The sequence below is a fragment of the Dama dama genome, chromosome 23 (assembly GCF_033118175.1).
Source record: "Dama dama isolate Ldn47 chromosome 23, ASM3311817v1, whole genome shotgun sequence".
In the NCBI taxonomy this organism is placed as follows: Eukaryota; Metazoa; Chordata; class Mammalia; order Artiodactyla; family Cervidae; genus Dama; species Dama dama.
In genome coordinates, this window is record NC_083703.1 from 23799923 (window position 1) to 23824095 (window position 24173).

Sequence of the window (24173 nt, forward strand, 5' to 3'; positions counted from 1 at the left end):
CCATCCCTAACTAAATGAGAACAAGTCTCCTTAGAGAAGTAGCTAGCTCCAAGTCTGAGGCAGGGAATACATGGTAAGCTGGAATAAGTGTACCATATGCTTTATGCCTGATAAAGTAGAACTCAAAGCTTTTCCTGGGTAAAGAAGCCAACAGCATATGTGCAGTTTATTGTATGTCAATTATACCTCAATGAAGCTTTTCTTTTAATTAGAAGAAAGGAACAGGAGAAGAACTCAATAGTTCTTAAATCTGAAAATCTTGGGGGGACCCCACAGTCCTCTCAGGGGATCTGCAAGGTCAAAACTGTTTTTATAATATTACCAAAATGTCATTTGCCTTTTTTCCCTACTTATATTTACACTGATGGTACAAAAGCAAAGAAGTGAGTAAAATGCTGGCCACTTAGCACCAACCTGTACTGGTAGTCATTCTGTTCTTTTTTTTCTTTTCTTTTCTTTTTTGGCTTTGCCTCAAGGCTTGCAGGATCTTAGTTCCCAGACCAGGGATTGAACCCAGGTCCACAGCAGTGAAAACGCCAAGTCCTAACCACTGGACCACCAGGGAATTCCCTGTTTTCTTTATTATTATGCATTCACAGGAAAAAAAAAAAAAAAGAAAAAGACAATGGATAAAAATAAAGCTGCTTTTAGTTGACATCATTTAATTATATCAAATATCAATCCTATTTATACATCTTTTTAATATTCTGTGTGATGAAATGAAACTAAAACACTTCTGCTTCATACCCAAGTAGGATGGATGCCCCAAGAGAAAGCACTTGCAAGATTGTATGAGGTCTGGGTTGAACTAACGTTTTTTTCATGGAAGATTATTTTTACTTGAAAGAACTGACAGACGCACTATGATTATTTTGACTTGAGTATTTGGCACATTTTCTCAAACATAAATGAAGTGAGCCTGTCATTTCAAGGAAAACAACTGACAGTATTGGTTGCCAGTGATAAAATTTGAGATTTTAAGTGAAAATTAGAATTTTGGAAAACTTCTAGCAGTTACTCTGAGCTTAACAGTTTCCCAAAACTTAAGGGTTTTCTGTTGAAACCAATGGTGACAGTAACAGTACAGTTCTTTTAATATTGTTTAAGGAGGTGTGTCAGCATTTGGAAGATCTGCACAATTGGGTGCATCAATATTTTTCCACATGACCAGTGCACAATGTGACAAAATTATGTGTAGGTAAAAGATCCGTTCAAAGTGGAAAGTAGCTCAATGGCTTTGTTATGATTTCAGATTCTACACTACAACTAAATTTTAAGAAACTACCACTCATCAATTTTTGGTGTGATATAAAGAATAATGCTATGATTATCTAAAAAGGCTACTAAAATGCTCATCCATATTCCAAATACTTCAACCAAAATGATATATTGCAACAGATTGAATAATGCTATGATTATCTAAAAAGGCTACTAAAATACTCATCCATATTCCAAATACTTCGACCAAAATGATATATTGCAACAGATTGAATTCCCAAACAAATATGAGAATCCAGTCCCCTCTGTAACACCGAATAGTAAAGAGAAAATGTAGAACAACATGACTGTTCTCACTAAATTCTTTTTATTTTGGGAAATAAAGCTATTTTCATAAAATATACTTTATTTACATTAACATGTTTAGGGTTTATTACTGTTATTTTTGATGAATTAATGAGTATATATTTTTTAAGTTTCTCTATTTTATTTTCTTTTAACATAGTAAATGTAGATAGACAGAACTCCAAAATGAAATTTTAATAATTTTTAAGAATGAGACTTCCCTGGTGGTCCAGTGGCTAAGAATCCACCTTCCAATGCAGGGCATGTGGGTTCAATCCCTGGTCAGGGAAGCTTTCCCTACTAGAGAAAGCCTACACATCACAAAGAAGAGCCAAAGCAGCCTAAATAAATAAATAATTTTTTTAATAATAATAATTTTTGAGTAAAAAGTGTTCTGGAGATGGAAAATTTTGAGAATTGCTGGTTTAATTGAACAAAGAAAATCACTTTACAATATACCTGCTTTTTGCTCAGGAAAAATCCCTTAGTGGCCTTTATTAGTTATATAAATATACAATGAACAAAATATATAAAAAGCAGGCACCTGACACTCTGGGGGAAAAGGTAAAAGGACCTTTTCTGGCCTGAAAAACTTGGTATACAGAGGTGATCTCTGTGTGCAAATTTGCATGGGGACCAAGAAGCATCCTGGGAGGAAAGTGATCCAGCCCTGACCCCTTCCCTGTGAGCTGGTGTCCTTGCAACCAACCACTCTGAAGGTATGAGAACTGGTAGGACGGAAGACCGACAACAGCTTCAGAAGGGAGCCCATCGTGATGGAGAATTCTGCACAGCTGACCCTGGTCCCATAGTAGCACCTGGAAGGCCACAGGAGGAAGAGTTCCCACTGAATGTGAACCTGAGTATGGACCCACATGCTTTGTACCTCTCTGGATCCAGCTGCCGTGTCCCCATGGTTCGGCCTCAGAAATAATGACTGGCATGAATGTGAACCAGAAGAACTGTTCCCTGGGAGCCCACAGGTGGCCCTCCACAGAGATCTGGACTAGCAGGGGCATTCTTCCAGCCATGAGGGCTAGATCTGGGCTAAACCATTCTTGTGCAGTGAGCTCATAGACCTGTGATTAAAGGAGCAGCACCCTTAACCCAGAGCCTACTGATGAATTGATTCAATTCTCTAGCTCTTTCTCTGCCTGAAATTTGAAAACAGATTTCATTGGGACTTTCCTCCTAGTCCAGTGGTTAAGAATTTGCCTTCAATGCAGAGGATGTGGGTTTGATCCCTGGTCAGGGAACTAGATCCCACATGCCTCGGAGCAACTGAACCTACACTGCAACCAAAAGGTCCTGCATGCCACGATGATCTCATGTGGTGCAACTAAGACCTAGTAAATAAATAAATATTTTTTAAAAAGAAAACAGAACTTATCCCTTTGGACTGAATAAGCCCCTCCTCGCCATGGATGATGATTGGCAGGGGGAGGCCATCTTCAAAGTAGAGATTCTGGACATCATTAAAATGCAGGACTTCAATTATTAGTAGAAAGAATGAAATAAGGTGTCTGTATTAACGTTGCATGCTGGTAAGCCAGTTACAGTTGTGCCAGATGCTGGGCACCCATGAGCAAGATACAATCCCTGGCCTCAAAGAACTTAAGCTGCAGAAAGAAATGAGAAACTGGGAATTTGTGTTACATAGAGAGATGTTCTATATTCAGAGTAAGTACAGAGTGCTATGAGGACAGATAGAGGAGTACTCAATCAAGCCTCAAAGGGGGTATAGGAATAAATTCCCAAACTGCATTAATTAGGACATTTATTACCAGCTGATATGAAAAACAGCCTCTAAATGTCAGTGTTTTAACACAGTCAGTATTTCTGTTTTGTTCAGCTCAGACAGACTTCCCAATGTTCTTCTCCAAATGTATCCCAAGGGCAGCTTCCGCATTGTGCCCACAGCAGCTTACAGCTTCAAGTCCAGCATCACCCAGCTGGCATATAGAGCATAAGTGGTGGGGGGGCTGGTGGTGTGTCAGGGAAAGGCACATCAGATTCTCAACCCTGTGGGCCAGCAAGTAACATACATAACTTTCATTTACATTCCACTAGCCAGGACTGGCCACATGGCCCAACCTAGCAAAAGAAATAGGTCACATGGGTTTCCTGAGCTCCAGGAAGAAAATGAATTGACTTGGTGGCCACATAGCATTGCCTCTGCTACACAGCAGAAGTGATTTCTAAGTAAATGAGGGAGGTACAGGACTTCCCTGGTGGTCCAGAGGTTAAAAATCTGAGCTCCCCATGCAGGGGACCCAGGGTTCAATTCCTGGTCAGGGAACTAAATCCCTGACCTTAGTTGCAGGCTGCAACTGAGGCCGCCTGCCTCAACTAAAGATCCCGAATGCTGAATGAAGATCGAAGGTGCAGTGTGCCATGAGTAACACCAGGCACAGCCAAATAAATAATTAAACAAGGAAGAAGGATGAGGGATGTGGATAGAGAAGATGAGAAGGTAGCATGGAAACATATACACTACCATATGTAAAACAGATATTTTACATATGGTAATTTGCTCTTTGACTCAGGGAACTCAAACCAGGGCTCTGTGACAACCTAGAGGGGTGGGATGGGGTGGGAAGTGGGAGGGAAGTTCAAGAGGAAGTGGACATATGTACACCTATGGCTGACTCATGTGATGTATGGCAGAAACCAACACAATATTGTAAAGCAATTACCCTTCATTTAAAAATACATAAAATTTTTAAAAAGAAGGTGAGAAGGGAGAGACAGAGCATTTCAGATAGAGGGCCCTGCACATGAAAAACCCCAGAGGTGAAAAATCTTAGTGTGAAATGGCTGGAATAAAAAACATCAGAGGAAGCTGTGATAAGCCATGAGGCTGAAAGGTAAGTAAGGCTTTATCATAGAGTCTCTGCACCATGTAAATTAAAGTGGACTTTTATCCTGAGAGTGATGGAACACCTTTAAAGTGTTTTAAACAAGGGAGTCACATGACCATATATGAGCTTCTGAGAGCTCCTGTTGGCTGCCGTGCAGGAAGCCAACTGCGAGAAAGTAAGACCAAAAGCAGGAAAGTCAGTTAAGAAGTTGTTGCAGTGTTCAGAAGAGAAACTCTGATCCGGGGTTGCTGCAATGGCTATGAAAAAGAGCAGATGGATTTTAGACGGAGTAGTAACTGAACGTATTTGATGATTGTTTGACTAGGAACAGGGAGTTAGGGGGTGAGAAAGAAGTCAGTGATGGTGCCTTTCACTGAGACAGACAATTTAAAACAAAACAAAAAGAGCTATTTTAAGGGGAGATACGATATGCTTGTGGAACAGCCAAGGAAAGCCAGAAGGTATTTGAAAAGCTGGGCCTAAAGACAGATCTTAACTGGAGATGAAAGATGTGATAGTCCCCAATATAGAGATGGTGCTTGAAGCTGTATAACTGTGGATTATTGAGTTGGGGGTGGGGAGAGCCAGTATAAAAAGTGATGTGCTGTTAAGAGTTCAACAATCAGCTCTCCAGTGAAAGAAGCCTGATTTGTAGCATTTGTTGATGTCTGTGGTGTAAATACTCCCACTGCAGTCAATTTCAGACTACTGACTTGTCATCACTGAATGTGGAGTTGTGAAGAGATGCACACTCTAGTTGGTTCTAGAGAACTGCTGTGTGCCACCTCCAGCACACCACTGAATAGAAGATACCTGCAGGGACTTCTCTGCCAGTCCAGTGGTTAAGACTCTGCTATCTCAATGCAGGGGTACAGATTTGGTCCCTGGTAGGGGAACTAAGATCCCCTATATTTCACAGTTTGGCCTAAAAAAAAAACAAAGAAGAAGACAGCCTGCATATAACCCTAACATGCATATTTAAAGGATAGGCAGAACAAAAGAAATCGCAAAAGAAGAAACCATCCTAGGGTGTATAGAAAGAAAGAATGTGTGCAGTTGAAAATATGTGGGTTACATTTATTTTTATTTCCTTCATTTCTTTCAGTCATATTTTTTAGTTTTCAGTCACAAGTGATTTGCCTCCTTGGCTAAGTTTATTCCTAAGAAAGCTATGACAAATCTAGACAGTATATTAAAAAGCAAAGACACCAAAGGTCTGTATAGTCAAAGCTATGGTTTTTCCAGTAGTCATGTATGGATGTGAGAGTTGGACCATAAAGAAGGCTGAGCACCGAAGAATTGATGCTTTCAAAACGTGCTGCTGGAGAAGACTCTTAAGAGTTCCTTGCACAGCAAGAAGATCAAGCCAGTCAATCTTAAAGGAAATCAACCCTGAATATTCATTGGAAGGACTGATGCTGAAGCTCTAATGGCTTTGGCCATGTGATGCAAAAGGCTGACTCGTTAGAAAAGACCCTGATGCTGGGAAAAATTGAAGGCAGGAGGAGAGGGAGACGACAGAGGATGAGATGGTTGGATGGCATCACCGACTCGATGGACATGAGTTTGAGCAAGTTCCGGGAGTTGGTGATGCACAGGGAAACCTGGCGTGCTGCAGTCCATGGGGTTGCAAAGAGTCGGACACAACTTAACAACTGAACAACAATAACAACATTTTGTTCTGTTTGATGCTATTTTATTTATTTTTAAATTAATTTTTATTGGAGTATAGTTGATTTATAATGTTGTGTTAGTTTCTGCTGTACAATAAAGTGAATCAGTCATACAAAGACACACATATCCCACTCACTCTTTTTTAGATTCTTTTCGTTTGGTGCTATCTTAAACAGACTCATTTTTTAAAATGTCCTTTCTGATTGTTCATTGTAAATGTATAGAAATAAGACTAATTTTTGCATGTTAAAAAATGTGGGTTGTTTTCAAATATCTTTTGATATTGATTTCTAACATCATTTCACAATGATAAGAGAACAGACTGTATGATTTCGGTACCTTTAGACTGTGAAATTTTTGCACTTTGTTTTATGTCCCTGGGCATGTTTAGTATCTCCTAGTTTATAGTATATAGAGACTTGAATAGAATTTGTATCCTACTGTTGTATGAAAACTGAGTAAATTTTAATTATGTTGAATTTGTTCATATTGCTTTTCAGGTCTGCTGTATTCTTCTACTTTTCTGTATACTCATTGTATTAATTTTTGAGAATTTGATTTTGAAACTCCAGCTAAAAAAATCTTAATTTATCTACTTAAAAATAATTGTAATATATAGTGAAATCTTAAGGACATGGTCCCAAAGAAGCCTAACTAAGTAGGCTAAGCTATTAAAATAGCTATGAAGAAGTCTAAAGGGTGGGCCTGTCTCAGAATTGTAGATATGATTTTATCTAATGGCTGCTGCTGCTAAGTCACTTCAGTCGTGTCCAACTCTGTGCAACCCCATAGATGGCAGCCCACCAGGCTCCCTTGTCCCTGGGATTCTCCAGGCAAGAATACTGGAGTGGGTTGCCATTTCCTCCTCCAAGGAGTAGACTATAAATCTGATGCATAGAAAGATAAAGTTTTTTAAGAGACTTGTATCAACTCAAACCAAAAAAAGACTGAGATCATCCAAGTAGACCTTTTGTCTCCCAAGTGCTATGGCCCAGAAGCAGGATGAGAAAACTGTTCAGAGGCCAATTTTTATGGAAAATAAGATATCTCAGAAAATAAAGTCAAGATTTCCAAGGGTAGAACTAACAGCCTCAAAAAAGCAGTGGACAAAGAAGCCACTCCACGGAGCAGAACCAGGTGCTAATCAAGGAACATTGCCTGTCCCCAGAGCAGGTGGATTTGGCTACCTGTGCCCAGATGGATTTCAGAATTGCTATGAACCAGTGATTGCTATGTCCACAGTTGAATAAACAAAATGTGATCTATACATACAAAGGAGTATTATTCGGCCTTAAAAAGGAAGAAACTTCTGATACATGCTTCATCATGGATGAACCTTGTAGGCAGTATGCTAAGTAAAAATAAGCTAGGACAAATACTGTACGATTCCACACATACGATTAAATACATAGAGACAGAAGGTAGAATGGTGATTGTCAGGGGCTTGGAGAGGAGAGGAATAGGGAGCTGTTTAATATGTACAGAGTCTGGGACTTCCCTGGTAGTCCACTGGTTAAGACTGCAAGGTTCCAATGCAGGGGGTGTAAGTTTGATCCCTGGTCGGTCCCAGATGCCTCAAAGCATGACCAAAATTTTTTTGTTTAATTTTAAAAAATACATACAGAGTTTTAGTTTGCAAGATGAGAAAGGGTCCAGAGATGGAGGGTAGTGGCAGTTGTACAACAATGTGAATGTACTTAATACAGTGAACTATACACTTAAAAATGGTTAAATGGGAGACTTCCCTAGTGATCCAGTAACTAAGACTTGGTTTTCCAAGGCAGGGGACACCGTTGATTCCTGGTCAAGGAACTCGACCCCACACGCTGCAAATAAAGTTTCTCCATGCTCAAATAAAAGATCCAGAATGTCATAACTAAGACAAACAGCAGCCAAATAAATAAATAATTTTTAATGGTTAAATGGTACTAGTGGGGAAATGGAATGGGGAAGGGCAATATACGGATAGGGGGTTAAGAAGTACAAACTACTATGTATAAAATAAGTAAGATACAAGGATGTAATGTACAGCACAGGGAATATAGCCAATATTTTATAATAACTATAAATGGAGTATAACCTTTAAAAAATATGAAACACTATGTGAAACCTGAAACTTATATAATGCCGTCAATCAACCATACCTCGGTTTAAAAAATTATTAAATGCTAAATTTTAAATAATGTATATTTTATCACAATTTTTTAAAGAAAAAAATATTCATACCCAAAGAGCCTTAGCCACACTGATATCTGAAGAAGATCAAAAGTTAACTGCTTCAAGTCTGACACAACAATTGGCATGAGAGTTTTGAGGGTCTTGGATTGTGTAAAAGTGTATTTCACAGGTGGGAGGAAATGAATAATTTGTAGCCAGGGCATGGACTTTAATAAACCGTAAAAAAAAAAGAATGGCCACAGATTTTTCTCATTGTGTGTATATGTTTCTTTGTTAGGTGACTTTGTAGCTCCCTGCCCATCAAGAGTCGGAGTCCACTTTTTGAGTTTGGCCATATGACTTACTTTGGCCAACAGGATATTTGCACAGGTAATGTAAGCAGAGACTTGAAAAATGTTTATGTCTTGGGGACTTGCCTTCCCTTGTTGCTGGGAACACGCATCTACCTTGTAAAGAAACCCAGGTTAGCCTCCTAGATGAGAGACTCCATGCAGAGAGACCCAGACATCCCAGGTCCAGATACGTGAGGAAAGCCATTCTAGACCATTCAACCACAGTCAATTCAACTCAAAGTAGAAGTCCCACACCCCAACCCAGTGAACCCTGAGAAACAAATTTTTTTGTGTGCTTTACACCACTTAGTTTGATTTATTTATTTATTTATTTTTTGCCACTTAGTTTTAAATGACTTGTTAACTCAGCAAAAACTAACAGATACAGGGTGGTTTTAGATTGTCAAAATGACTAGGAAATTCTATTGGCATTTAGGTGGTATGTGCAACCCTGCACAATGAAGAATTATCCTATCCAGTTGCAATAGAGTCCCCAATGAAGAACACCACAGCCATGTCTGAACTTGCCACCCTGACTGGAAGAAAGAAGAGTTAAAGGAAGTTAGTACTTATTGAGTGACTTATCTGTACAGACAATTTACATGCATTACTTCATTGATTCTACACAACAAATTTCAATGATCAGCCCCAACAGAAAAGAAAACTGGGGCTCAGAGAGGTCTCTTGGTTGTCTGATGTCACATAGCTAATAAGGAGCAGCACCAGGACTTGAACCTGTGGCAGTCAGATGTCATCTCAAGGGAGGACTTCCCTGACCACCTAAGCCAAGGTGCCCTCCACACCCACCACTATCACTCTCTATTAGGTTACTGGTTTACTTTTTTCAAAGCACTTATCTCTTTTTGAAATCAGTGTTTTTGTTTCCTTGTTGTCATAAGCCCTCTACCAGTGATTCCCAAGGAAGCAGAGATTTTGTGGGATTTATTCACCACTACATCTCCAATGCCTAGAGCAGTGCTAGGCATGTGAAAAACACTCAGCAAATTATTGTTGAATGAATGAAGTGAATGAATGGCTTTCCATCAAATCCTCATGCAGGCTGGGGTCTCTCAGCTTCTATTCCTGACGATCCCAAATTCCTTCTTCTCTCCACTTGCTCTGATTAATGTGAGCCAGTCTGAGACTTCTGACATGACTAAAGGAACTTCAGAAATCCTCTAATCCAATCCTTTCATTTTTCAACTTAGAAAAATGTGGTCATTGACATTTCCCCCGGGATATCCCTTCTCAAGCCACATGTTGGTCTCAACACTTCTGTCATTTTCCTGAGCCTATTTATTCATCTTTAAAATGTAGATAATAACCATAACCACCCTACCTGCTTCACTGAGTTGCTGTGCAGAAGATATAATGTGACTTCCTTAAATAATGTGACTTCCTTAAATCTCCCCAACCTCAGGGATGAAAAGTAATTATCATGATAACAATCACAGATAGTATCCTTGAGCTTATGGTGGCTTCACATATGCAAACTCGGGCTCTTAAAAATATAGAGAGCTCTTTAATTCAATCACAATTTGGACACTTGCTATATCAACAAATTCCCTCTCAACTTTATATGATTGTAATAATTGCAGCTAACAAGACAAGTGTGGTTATCTATTGCCGAGTAACCAACCAGCCCAAAGCTTAGTGGCTTAAAACAAGAAGATTTATTGTTTTTCATGATTCTGTTGGCTGTGTGTTTCCTCTACTAATTTTGCCTGGGTTCATTCTCATAGTGCTGTTCATCTGGTGGAGTACTGAGAGCTGGGGTCAGCGGGAATAGCTGATACAGCTGGGCCCACTCTCTCACAGTCTTTCGTCCCTGCCTTTATTGTGGTACAGTGTTCCAAGAGGACAAAGATGGAAGGTGCAAAGTTTCTCCAGGCCTTCTTTTAATACTTACTGACTTGGTTGCCCCGGGTCTTAGTTGCAGTATGTGGGATCCAGTTCCCTGAATAGGGATGAACCCAGGACCCCTGCATTGGGAGTGTGGAGCCTTAGCCACTGGGCCACCAGGGAAGTCCCCAGGCCTCCTTTTTTAAAATTTATTGAAGTATAGTTGATTTACAATGTTATGTTAATTTCTCCTATACAGCAAAGTGACTCGGCCACACATGTATACGTATTCTTTTTCATATTCTTTTCCATTATGGTTTGTCATAGGGTATTAAATATAGTTCCCTGTGTTGTACAGTAGGACCTTGTTATTTATCCATCCTATATATCAATACAATAGTTTGCCTCTGCTAATCCTGAATTCTCATCCCTTCCTTTACCCCCTCTCCCCCTTGGCAACCATAATCTGTTCTGTACATCTGTGAGTCTGTTTCTGCTTTGCTGGTATCTTCATTTGTGTTGTATTTCAGATTCCACATATAAGTAATATCATATAGAATTTGTCTTTCTCTTTCTGACTTACTTTGGTTAGTATGATAATCTCTAGGTCCATCCATCTTGCTGCAAATGGCATTATTTCATTTTTTGATGGCTGAGTAATATTCCATCATATGTGTAATAAACATATATATATATAATATCTCCCTTATCTATTCATCTACTGATGGACACTTAGGTTATTTCCATGTTTTGGCTATAGTAAATAGTGCTGCCATGAGTATAGAGGTGCATGTATTTTTTATCTTTGTCTGGGTATAATCCCAGGAGTGGGATTGCTGGACCTCTTCAGGCCTTAATTCCAAAACTTGTACAACATCACCTGCACCTTTTCCAATTAGTCAAAGTAAGTCACAGAGCCACCCCATGTCCCAGGAGGTGAGGATAGATTCCACTTCTGGATGGGAGCAGCAAACTCACATTGAAAAGGGCTATGCATTCTGGACAAACTTGCTACCTTTAAAACAGTTTTCATGATTCTGCATTATTTTATTTTCATAGCTCAGACAAAGGCAAGTATTGTTAATGACGTGCTTCTGATTTCTAAAGCACGAATGAAAGCAATATTCAAGAAAGGTTATTCTCAAACAACTCTGTTATAATACTTGTTTATTTTATTTTATTTTATTTTATTTTATTTTATTTTTTCGGGGATGCCGTGTCCGTAGCCAAACTTATCCCCAGGTCCCAGGGCAGGGGACCCAGGGCCCATGAGCTGCGGAGCTTGCTGTGGCAGTCATCCGGGCCAGCCCCTGCTACCACGGGAACAGGGCTGAATTTGACTTGACTGCGGGGCTGAGGCAGGGGTAGAGCAGGGGGCGGCAGGTGTGATGTCTCTAGGAAGCATTAACCGAAGCTGAGCCAGTGGGGTGGCTGAGGCCACACTGCAGGAGCTACTGGCCATGCTGTTTCCAGGTCATGTGCCAGAGGCAGTTCTGGAGGAACTACAATCTTGTTCAGGCTCTGCAACCCCCTGGATTCTTGAAGGAACCAGTGGGCACAAAGTGCTGCCTGTAGCTACCTAAAGTACCAGTCCTGCCAGTGCCATGCCCCAGACTATGGACAGATAATACTTGTTTAATATTCACTTATTTACTTGGCTCTGCTGGGTCTTAGTTGTGGCATGTGGGATTTTCGATTTTCATTGTGGCATGTGGGATAGTTCCCTGACCAGGCCTTGAACCCAGGCCCCCTACATTGGGAGCACAGAGTCTTAGCCACTGAACCACTGGGAAGTCCCTGTCATAATATTTTTAAATTAATTGTCAAATAACTTTTTAAGTAAGATTATTATAAAAAATCAACAAATACTTATCCTTTCCTGACAAATACACACACACACACACACCAGGAGTAGTTGTCCCTCACCACTAGCCACTCAATTCCTAGCTCTTCTTTAATGTAAAAACTTGCCTTTAGATTTCTAGTTAACGAGGGAGAATTTTAATCAGTGTTGTAGCTTGGCAGTTATCTAAGTTTCCTACTTATATTGGCCAGTTGCCACCTAGAATATTAAGTCATCTGAGACAAGCTGTCAAAAGCAACACTCATGGAACTTTGTATCACATTTTTTCCCCACACTTGGGAAGAGCAAGTCTCCCATAGGACAAAACAATCTCCTATTAATCTAGAAGGGAAAAAATAAAAAATAAAACAGGAATAGTGAACTCTGACATTCAGCTTCTGGTTAGCTCTACAGAGCTACTTGTTAAAAGTTGGATGACCGTTAACTGTCAATGTGGCCTTTTAAGTTGCTCAATGATTTTTGGAGCCAGAAGATATTTTGTGAGAACTAAAAATAATCTAACTTTACTCCCAGGAATATTCCTCATTTCTTTCCCTTAATTGGCAAAAGAAATGCAAACTACTCCCTTTTTCTACTTTGAACCATTTGTTTAAACACCTAGGCAGGTTCGGTTCAAGTTCCAGATTACAAAAATTATTGAAGATAGCATCTGTTTTTAGCGTGTCTTGAAAATTGGCCATTATACACAAAAGAAGTTCAAATGAGTCCAGAATAGTAAAATAATTAAGGTAAGTTTTCTAAGTTATCCATAAGTACTTCTAAATTTGAAATAATAGTCACATCAAAACATGGCCTCTGAAATTTTATGATTATGGTATTTGGCTCTAAAATTTAGCTGATAACATTGGTTCACAAGTAAATAAAACAAAATACATAGCAGGAAAAATTGATGCCAAAATAATAAGTTGGTAAATTTTCTGCTAAGAAGGAAAAACAACAGAAAACAGATTTCTATAATAAATTAGGACAATTTAAATTCATTTTAATTTGTATATTGAGTCTAATATTCTATTTCTTATTAGTATCTTTTTCTTATTTTTTTCTTATTAGTATTCTATTTCTTATTATTATTTTTTAAATTTTTATAATGTACAATTCATTATTTAATGAAAGCTATCAAAGATTTTCATATAAGGAACACACCAAGGTTCCAATCAAATTTATTTGATTTAGGAATGATCACTATGTGTATATACATAAATCCACATGTGTGTTATGAATTGAATTTAGTTGAAATTCTCCTATATTTAATGAATTATGAACTTTTGTATAACATGCATATTTGTCCCATCCCTCTTATCATATAAGATATAATTGTTCACTTAAGGTACAGTTAATTTTCCTTTTAGTGGATGATGTTGTTTAGATTTTTATTTTTATAGTCAGACACTAACTTTTAAGCTTTGGATAGATCTAATATATCACTTCTTACCAAGATTTCCCCCAGAGCACTATAAATCTACAGTGAGAAGGAAATATCGGTAAGTGAATAAGAAAAATGTCCAGGGATGATTCCATGCTAAAGATTGCACACAACTGAATATTTTGCATTTTAAGTTATTCTTATTATGTTATCTCCAAAGGGTCAGGCATTAAGTTTTCATTTGCCCTGATGACCTTAATCAGATTTGTTCCAAATTTATGAGAACTGTAAAATTAGGAAACTTTCATTTAAAAAAAATTAAACCCCCGGATGGCTTCCCAAAGCACATCCAGCATTACTTAAGACTTTATTATTTCAGCTAGTTGGATACATCATATCCACAGCTCTAGCCAGGTCTATAAGAGTGCTGTGACTGACGCCTAATGGAACCAATTTTCACTCTGGCAGAACAAATTCAAGTTCTAATACTAACTTGAATCCTAGTTTCTTTTGAATGCCAGGAACCAGATCCTTTAAGAAAATGTATCAGAGCATCTGCCTATTAAACAACATTCCATTTATTTCATCTAAATAGCTTACAAGAACAATTGACTAAAATCAAATCTAAAACAGAAAACAAATAGCTTTTTAATTACTGAAATTTCTTTTTTTTACATTTTTATTTGTTTTTTTTTTTTAGTTTTCTTTCCTCTTGGCCTCAATTTTCTACAAAATTCCCTTATTTCCACTGAGGACCACAGACCTTTTTAAAATAGGAACAAATGTTTAAGTGCACTCACCCACCTACACTAACAACCATATTGCAGTCACAGTCCATTGACTGTCACCTGCCCACATTTTTATTACCCTATATCTGATGAACATTGATGCATTTAGGTTTCTTCCTCTGCACTAGAAGGAAAAAATAATAATTTAGATAGAATTCTAAAAACTTAGTATGTTTTGTCAATAGCATCATTGTTCCTTGTGTCCATTCATCACATCTTGCCTGCTATTGAAACTTTTCCTTCCTTTCCAACATTAAAGTCATTTCAAACAAAAAGATGGACACTTTTACAACTTCTAAGATGCTGTCAACTAAGAATCATATTTTCAACACTTCAAATTGTATTATATTTTCAAGCTTTGGAAACAAATATAATATTCCTATATATTTCCTAAGATGGAATTTCATACAGACAATAATGTGGTAGGAAAGATAAGGCTTATGTAATGATTTTGGCATTGCCCATAGATAACTGTGCTCCTCTGAGAAAAGCATCAGGGTTTTCTTGTTATCAGAGCACATTAAAGAGCATGTTTTGCAGTCCTGTATGTCTTACATTTGAGAAAAAAAAATCACTGGGAAACCAACAATAGTTATATTTGTATTCATCTGGTTTCATTAAAATATACATTGGGCACTCTTTTTTTTTTTTTTTTACAATAACCACATATTATTGTATAAGGCCCCTTAACGGATAATTGTATTTTAGTTTTATTTTTCACAAAAATCAGATTTAATAAGAGATTTATGGAAAGGCCAAAAATTATTCCACAGTTTCTCATTTTCCAACCCCTCCTTCAAACTTAAGGAATGACTTAAGTAATTTGATCCAGATAGTTAAAGTTGTTAGAACTGAATCTCAGTGAATAAGCCTCTCTAAACAGAATGCATATTTTAGTCATTTTCAATTAACATGAAGTAGTTTTGCCAAAACATGACTGTAAATGGGAAGCCATCATTCTGAACATTTGGAAACTATAGTTTTTATTATTATTTGTTGATATTTAATATAAAAATATGGTTTAAACCATTCATTAATACTACTTTCCATTAATCACAAAGAATGAAATTCAAAGCAAAGATAGCAACTTTATTGGTTTACTAAAGATCCCTGACAAAATGCACACACCACAGAGAACAAAATTTAGGTTGTCAACATGTTCCAGATTTCAATGGAAACATGGGCATGGATTTATACATGATACATTACAGGTTGATTAGGGGAAAATCTGCACATAATGTATATTCTGTGTGTGTGTGTGTTAATGTGTGGGAAAGAAAGTCAGAAAGTGAGAGGGAAAAGAGCCACAATTGTACAATGAGTTCTCTCTTAGATTTATTAATGGGTAATGAAGAGAAAGACAATCCAGGACTCCTCTCTGGTGACAATACAATACTAGGAAAAAATCAGCCATCATATGTAATTTCCTATAGAATTGCTTGTCTTAGAAATAGACTAGAGGGAATACAAACTCCGTTGCATGTGTATATATGTACAGATACATGCACACATTTTCTCTTCTGAAATTTTTTTATCTCAAATCTGCTTGAAATCAAAATGAGTTGAGCTTAAGCAGGGGGTGGGTGAGAAAGATCCTTCTAAAAATTTTGTTCAACCCAGCAAATTCTTTAAAAGTGAACTAACAAACAGTATCTCTCAGTTACCTAACCATGCTCCAAGAAGACTGGCTCTCTATTTTGATTTAGAAAAAAAGTGCTGGCTTTTAAAGAACAAAGAAGGAAAGCCTTCGCTATCCTTCCTTGCCTTCCTCCCTCTCCACCATCTGACAACTCCATTTCCCCAAGTTTTTTTTTTATAAGGTCTGTCTCCTTTCTTTTGCCTTCCTTCCCTCCTTATAACTCCACGACAACAAAGTTGACTAAAAGTGATTTTCCACGAAGGACCCTTCTTAACATGTCAACGTGATAAGGCGACACTGGCTATTCTGAAACTCGGCCCACTTGACCCAGGTGGCCTCCTGCACCCCCACACCTACTTCTCTAAGGCCTCCCCCCGGGGCGGAGCACCCCCGGCAGGGCTCTGGGCAAGTTGAGAACCTGCTCAGGCGCGGGGCGGTGTGTCTACCAAAGTCTGCTTTCCCCCAGGGAAAGCCACGAGACTACAAGTGCTTCTTGGGATCTCCGAGACCGCGGACTGGAGGCCCAAACCCCTCCTTCTCCCGCGCCTGGCGACCGGGGAACCTGGGTCCGGGGATAATTCACTGCTTCGAGCTCCAAGGGCCCAAGCACCCCCATCTATCTGCCCTTCGGCCCCAGCGAGAAAGCGCCGGATGGGACTTGCCCGGCGCGTTTGGCCCCAGGGTGACCCGTGGAGAGACTGGATTCGCGTGTAGAACCACGAGGTGGGGGAAAAGGGTGGGGAGAGGCACCGGTCCGGGCCACGCCTCGCGCTGGGGGCGCCGCCAGTCCAGACCCCGAAGGGAGCAAACGTGGGCGCGGATCCGTTTCCCTCTTCACCAGAGAACGGGCTCTTCATTGAGAAGGAAAAACACAAGGAAAGAAAGTCAGCTCGCGCGTTTGTTTTGGTTTTTCGTCTGTTTGCCTCCCAATTAAAAAGTGGCCGGCTAGGCGACAGCTTTGCGGTTTTCACAGTGTAAAACGGATTAGAGGCAAAGCTCCAACCCTTCTCGACTTTCGCTTGCGGTTTGCAACCCCCGGGGCAGGCGTGACCCTGCGGCACCTGCCGGGGCGCGCTCCTCCCGCGGGGGCAGACCCGCGGCTTCGGCTTCCCTGGGGCGGGGACCCGGGGGGCGGAGCCGAGGCTGGGGGCTCGCGGGAGGCAGGTTTCCACCTTGCAGGTGGACTCCAAGCCCCGGCCCGCACCGCCTCCCCTCCCCCGCTCCCTCCCGGCGCCGGGACCTGAGCTATCCTGAGACTACGGATCCTGGGTGTGCGGAAATCCTGGGACAACCCCTGGGGGACCCCTCTCCTAGACGCGGAGGAGCGAAGAGCCAAGGAAAGAACTTTACTGCAAATGGCACCGGAACCAGAGTTGGCTTGTTCGTGCCCTGCTCGGGGTTTTCCCGGGCTACGTGCCGGGCTCGTAGGTTTTCCCCAGTAATCTCGAGTTCGATGAAGTCACTTGTCCAATAATCGATGAATTCATACCCACACGCACATCTAGCTAAAACGAAAAGAAAGAAAAACTGCTCTTCCATCCTCTCCACGTTCCTTGCTTTCACCAAATTAACTAACCCTTCCGGCGAGAGTAAGGTGAAGCCGGGGGCGCCGGAGATGCAAAAGGAGGGATTCCCTATGGGCCCACCGCTCCTCCCCTGCGTCTTGCACCTGCACCTGACCAAGAGTTTGCGGGGTGTGAGAGCTGAATGAGATTCCCAGACCGCCAGCCTCATCCAGAACCCTTGCATCCCAAATACCCAGGGACAGGCCAACAACCCTCGGCGACCCTTCCCTGCAGGCTTTCTTCTTTTAATAAACGAAAATAAAAGTTTGCTTTTAAGTTAAAGAAACGCCGTTTTGGTCCTTCAGCCCAGACGCGTGACTTACGCATCCTTTTACACCAGCAGGGAATTATCAATTGTGATTGTCGAAATCGATACCGGGGCATCCGCAGACGAGGATCTGCAGATAGTGGGGTCAAGGGATCAAGGAAATAGCAGCAGGAACCATCAGACTCCGACCCTTCTGGACCGCCAGGCCCGCTTCTTGAGGGAGACGCCGCGGGTGGAAGCAAGATTGCGGAATAGCCGAAAGCGCCGGTGGGGAACGAGGCCGGTTCCACCTTAAGAGTCGGAGCTGCGCGGCGGCTGCGGAGGCGCCTAGCACCTGCAGGAGGCGCTGCTGCCCCGCGGTTCCGCCCGCGCCGCGGCGAGCCGCTTGCCTTGCAGCTCCAGGGCCGCGGTCCCCGGAGTGGGTGGGGACGCTGGGGGAGGAAGGGAGCGAGTGCAGCCGTTAGGTAAGGAACCCGAGCCCTCCCGGATTTGGAAGCGGCCTCAGTGAGGCGTTTGCTGGAGGGAGCTTTCCGTCATTCGGCCGCGAGAGGAAATGTGGCGAGGCGTCCTCCCCTGCCCCCACTGCCTGCCTTCCTGCCTCCCTCCACCTCCGCTCCCCGACCCCGACCGTGCTTCCCAGACCCTTTGTTCTCGAGGTTGGGAGCTGCTGGGTGGGGGGTTCCCGGGGGAAGAGGTTTCCCCTGCGCTACTCGGAGAGGAAGGGACTCTCGCCTCGCCTCCCGCCCAGCCCTCCCCAGCCGAGTCCTCCTGGTCCCACGCCCCCTCTCCGCGTCCCAGTGCCTCCTGTCTCGCCTGGAGTCCCCCCAGTTCCCGCTTCCAGGCCTTCCCCGCCTGTTTACCGGCCGCCCTTCCCACTTCTCCGCCACTCCGAGGTCTCCGAGAAGAGGATGGGAGAGGCAGAGGGGAGGGGGAGGAGAAACCGCGTCGCTTCTGCTGCGCGGAGAGTCCCCAGGGACCCTTTTAGCCCGCACTCCCCCGGGACCCGCCGCAGAGGCAGGGGTTTCCCGGCCCTGCCGCGGGGCGGAGGGCCCGCTCCAGTCGGGAGGCCGCCCGGCCCGCACCCCCACCACGCGGCTGTGCACCCACGGGTGCACGACCCAGCTCGCCCGCGCAGTCTGCAGAGGGCCCGCGTGGCGCGGTCTCACGGTCAGGACCCGAGCCCCCCAAGTGGAGAGACAGAGACACTGTAGTTCGCGCCCCGGGGAGGCGAACTGCAAACAAACGCCTCTTGCTTCCCCCCATCTACTCTCTGGGGCGCCACCCGCATCGCCTGTCCGCCGCGCGCGACCCCGAGGGTTCCCGCGATTGTATCTCTCCCCTAGTACAGTTACAGCCTCACGCAGCTAATTTCTTACTCGGGCGAAGGCGTCGCGCAATGGAGCGAGGGGAAAGGGCTGCGGGGGGAGGGGAGAAGCTGGGGCGGGAAAGTGAGCGGAGAGGTGAGGGGACATGGCCGGGCGACTGAGCAGTGCAGGGCCTCCCGGAGTCCCGACTCTGAGCCGAAGCGGCAGGACTGCCGGTGCAGGCCCGCCCGCGCCCGGGCCCAGCAGCCGCAGCCCAGCGGCCGAGCCCTTCACGTTGTGGGCGCTGGAGATGCGCCTTCGCCAGGCAGGCGCCTCGCGCTCTTACGACCGTAGAATGGGCTCTGCACGAGCCCGGATACCAAGTAGGTACCCCGCTCCCCGCTCCGCCCGGAGATTGGGAGGCCCGGGGCCATCGGCTGGAGGCTTCCCGGAGTCCCCTCCGGCCTCTCGGCGTGACCCTGGACCTTACTGGCTTGTCGAGAGCTGCGCCAGCAGTTCTCTCCGCAGCGGGTTCCCCCGGACACACCCCGTCCCCACCCCCGAGAGCTGGCGGCCAGCTCGGAATGCCAGGCGGCCAGGCGGGCGCCTTGCCAAATTCCGCGTTCCTCTCCAGGAGACGGCGAGTTACGTCCCAGGCTCGGGAAAGCCAGTTAGTTTGGGCTTGAGAGTCGCTTGCAAAGCCCCCCAAGGCGCCTGGGACGCCTCTGCAGGTTGAATTCCTGCTCCGTATCACTTCAATTTTAATTAATCTTTTAAAACACCGCTGTCACGTCGCTTGCAGAAAATTAATCAAACCTGAATCCTTGTTGCATAGCAAGAATTTCGATCCGAGTCTTTTAAAAAGGACTTGACTTTGCAAAGTCACGTCTTTTACGGTTCCCTCTTCCCCCCTTTAGCAAGGGAAATATTGCAAAAGTCAAGACATGTTTGGTTCTTTCTGTCTTCAAAATGAAACTTTGCTTATTTTTGATCTTTATTTTCTGTCTTTGAACAAAAAATAGCGAGATAAATTGCCTACCTCTGTTAATTCAAAATATAATTACTTTGAATGATCTTTGTTTAAGAGCCCAGATAAACTAAGATAATCTTAATTTTAGTGTGACACGACCCCCATTTTTCCTTGTGAATAATGAGAATAAAGCAGTCATTAATTAATACCAAGATATCTCCATAGAAGATGGTATCTGGTCTTGCTGAGACTCTGAAACATCAGTTGTATTAGTAATTGATACTGTATAATTGAACATGAAGATAGTCATCTATTTTTAACCTCAAAGCTCAGAGTTTATTTGGTGATTATTGAGCTCCTAATAATTAATTTTTGTCCCTTCTTGCTGCATAAATAATTCTTCTGATTCCCAGCTCCCATGCAACAGAGAGGCTTCCCATTAAAATCTACCCCTCAGTATATAAGATTGTGAACCTATATTGTGCAACAACCCTTTCTAGGTCATCATTTACAACATATTTGGTCTGTCTTTATGTCTTCCTCTTACATTCTGCTACTACTTTGCTGTAGTTTATCTGCTAAAAATTGGGAGACTATAACTGTAACATCTTTTACCACAGCTTCATCTGTCTGTGTTCATCAGTTCTGTTTGATGTATAATACTTAAAAACTTCCAATCTTCCACGTTTTTGAGATTTAAGGATAAGTTCCATTGAAGAATCAATGTTTTTGTAAAGTGAAGTTGCTTTAGACTATATTCTCACCTAACACAGAGCCCACACTATCTCACACTTTTCTGTGGTTAAAAATAGACTTTGCTCAAACACATTCCATTTTTCCAACTTAAAAATCAGTTCAGCTCTCAACAATTTCCTGGGTTAAATTTACATTTAACACAACTTTTGATGTTATAAAAGTTCCCCTCCCAGGAAATATAGAAGCCTTCCAAATAATAATGGAAATTTAGACTCTGCCTTTAAGGTATCTAATTATTTCTCAGCATCAATTTGCTCATGATCCTCGCTTCTTATCCAATAGAGAAGAATTATAATTTTTTTCTCTCACAGATGCATAAAAGCTCCCTATACATTTCTTCAGTATGTCTCCCCAAATAAATATAAAATATTTTATACCGCTTAAAATTCTTAGTACCTACCCTCCCAAACACACATTGCTTAATTGTCAGTACTGTTCCTAAAAGTGATGAAAAGAATATCGGTTTTCCACGTTTATTTCTCCCTTGGAGCAATTAAAACTTTAGGTCAATATATGATGGAGTAATTCTCGCCTCTTGGATTTTATATTTTCCCACTATAATTTAGACTGAAATGGGATTAAAACAGGATCTAGAGTTCTAATCTTGGTTGATGTTTTGGTGTATTCACCGTAATGAGTCTTATTCCCTGGGGTCATGAAGCTCCCAAATGTCAATCAAGCAAACTGATTCAGAAATGCCATTGTTCCACTCCCACGTCACTCGCCTTCCTCTCATTTTATTTAACAATACCGAAGTTCTCTGATCAGTCATTCGGAATATGAGGCATTATCTGGGGAAAATTCACAAAGTGTCTTGATCTTTCTTTGGGAGATACTGTTAAGGGGTTTCCGCAAAGCAGAAAGTGCTTGTTTATATTTCTGTCTTTGGACTGCACTACAGATCGAAAGAACCAATGAATACCGCTTGAAAGAAAATCATACCATAAATCCGTCAAAAATTAATTCGTCCAGTTGAATGTTACGTTTCTATTTTCGTGTTGGGAGCATCCTGGCTTGTCACCGGAAGAGAAGTATGACCGGGTCTGAGTCCAGTTGGTATGCCCCCACTTTCAACCCCGTCTATTTTACCCCATTTAATAACATTAATGTGTTTAGTCTACACTAGTTAACCAAGTATTTGTTTGGGGCGAGAAAGAGCCAACCTTTGCCCTGGGAGCTCTGCGCAGCCCACTCAGACGCATCCCAGAGCCTACGAAACTGGCATTTCCCATCCGCAGCCCTGAGTCATCTGAGCCTGGATCCCAGCTCCGGGACAGTTACCAAAGCCAGAGGTGTTGAGTCTGTTACTGGCTCGGAGCAGCCCAAATTAATGATCAACGTCAGAGAGAGGCTGTGAGCCTTCATCCCGAGTTCTCTGAAGGCTCCCAGTGTGGAGCCCGGCTCCTGCGAGGACTTCCATGGAGGGAGGCAGGCGTGCTGGGACGGTTTCCTGGGAAAAGCCGTCGCTTGCGTCTTTCTCTTAGAGGACTCGGGTGCGGAGACGCTATCCTGCCCTCCTGTAATGGGTGCTTACGCCAGGATTCATCCAAAATCGCGACAACCGCTCTGGCCCTGCCTGCTTGACAAGCATTCATACACAAATGCTCGCGTTTGCGGCTCGCAGCGCCAAACGCGCCGCCCTCGCGTCCGCAGGTCTCTGCGCCCAGTTAGAGCCGAGGTGACAAGGGAAGGCGGCGGAGATGGGGAAGGGGGTGGAGCGGCTCTCTGGTGGGACATGATCAATCACTTTAAAGCAAAAGGTTCAAAAGTTCCAACCAACCATCCTTTGGAGGGGAGAGAACCAGCTTCCCGGGGCCTGCTTCTCTGCAGCCAGCGGGTTCCCAGCAGCCGCACGACACCCTGGGATCTCGGACGCCCCGACAGGAGCCACTGCCCGGGGACCCCCTCTCCTGCCTGGGCGGCCGGCCGGGTTTCTAGGGCCGGCCAAGGCAGCTCGGCTCCCACAGAGGACCTGCGCTAGCCCGGGACGGACGCGCTCCCCGCCCGCACCACTCGGGGCGCGCGCTTTTCCCTTTCTCAGCAAGCGGGAAAGGCCTGCGCGCCGAGGCGGGCGGAGCGCGGGCGGCCCGGGAGCAGGGCCTCGGCGGAAACCCGAGCTCCCTGCGACCTGCTCGGCGAGAAGGGGCGGGGAAAAGCGCCAGCGAACTACCCCGGAGGCAGGCCAAGCGAATTCCTGCGAAAAAACCCCTCTTGAAAACACCAAAACCTTCCAAAAGACGAGGCTCTGCCCCTCCCCCGTCCTGCGGCCTTCCAGCCCGTCGGTCCCCTGGTCAGCAGCCGGCCTGGCCCTCACCTGAGACCTCGCCCGGGGCCTCGCCACGTCTCCTCTCCCCCACCCCCGCTTTTAAGCTCCTTCTCCCTGACCTCTCGGAGGCCTCGGCTAGGGTAGCCTGGGTGCTGCAGAGGAAATGAAATTGTTCTGGAGATTACAGTGGGGCTTTTGGCCAGAAGTTTTCCCCCCTTCTTTTTCTCATGCTTCCATGTGAAGTGCAAACTTGTATTTCCCTTACCAAGAATAGACAAATTTCCTCGCTTATTTGCAGTTTTGCAAAGTTTTACACACAGATCAGTGAACCTTAAGCGCCCTTTTTTCAGACCCACATTGTGGAGGTTTGTCAGGGTCCCTGGGCAGTGAGCGTAATGACAGGTGAATCCAGCAGCCCCAGGGGAAGCCAGACCTAACCCCGAAGACTTACAATAGGCTCCCCAGCCAGCTTTAAGCAACAGGTACCTTGGAGCAGGGCAGGTTTTTCAGGACCCCTGAGCTTAGGGCCTGGATGCAGAACCTACTCCTCAGCAACTTGGGCTGGAGCGTCGCTACCCAGGGGATACCTTCTCTCCAGATCTCCTCTCTTCATACCAGAGCAGGGATCCCTCACACCCAGCCACCTGCCCAGACACAGCCTAGCCTCAAGTCAGCTTCAGCAGGTCCTCATAGCGCAAGGCCACTGTGCTTTCTGCCTGCCCTTCTTCCTGACTTGACATTGATGATGATGAAGAAGAAGGAAAAGAAATCCAAAATAAAAGAAGGCCAAGGGGGATCATAGCAAAACAGAGATATCCCTGTCTTATCTAAATTGCCCCTAACTCAGTGTTTTCCACATTCAAGAAGAGAAGTAACTGTTTTCAAAAACTCTAGCTTCTCAAAGTAACTTTTTTGAGTGATAGTTTGCTCCTGGTCCTAT

General features: G+C 43.4%; 1 non-coding gene across 1 annotated transcript; it reads right to left on the reverse strand.

Annotated features, from left to right (window-relative positions):
- Nucleotides 1-11664: 11664 nt before the first annotated feature.
- On the reverse strand, nucleotides 11665-11800 carry LOC133045340 (small nucleolar RNA SNORA5). Its single transcript, XR_009690213.1, has one exon. It is a non-coding gene; the product is annotated as a small nucleolar RNA SNORA5 (small nucleolar RNA).
- Between the last annotated feature and the right edge of the window lie 12373 nt (nucleotides 11801-24173).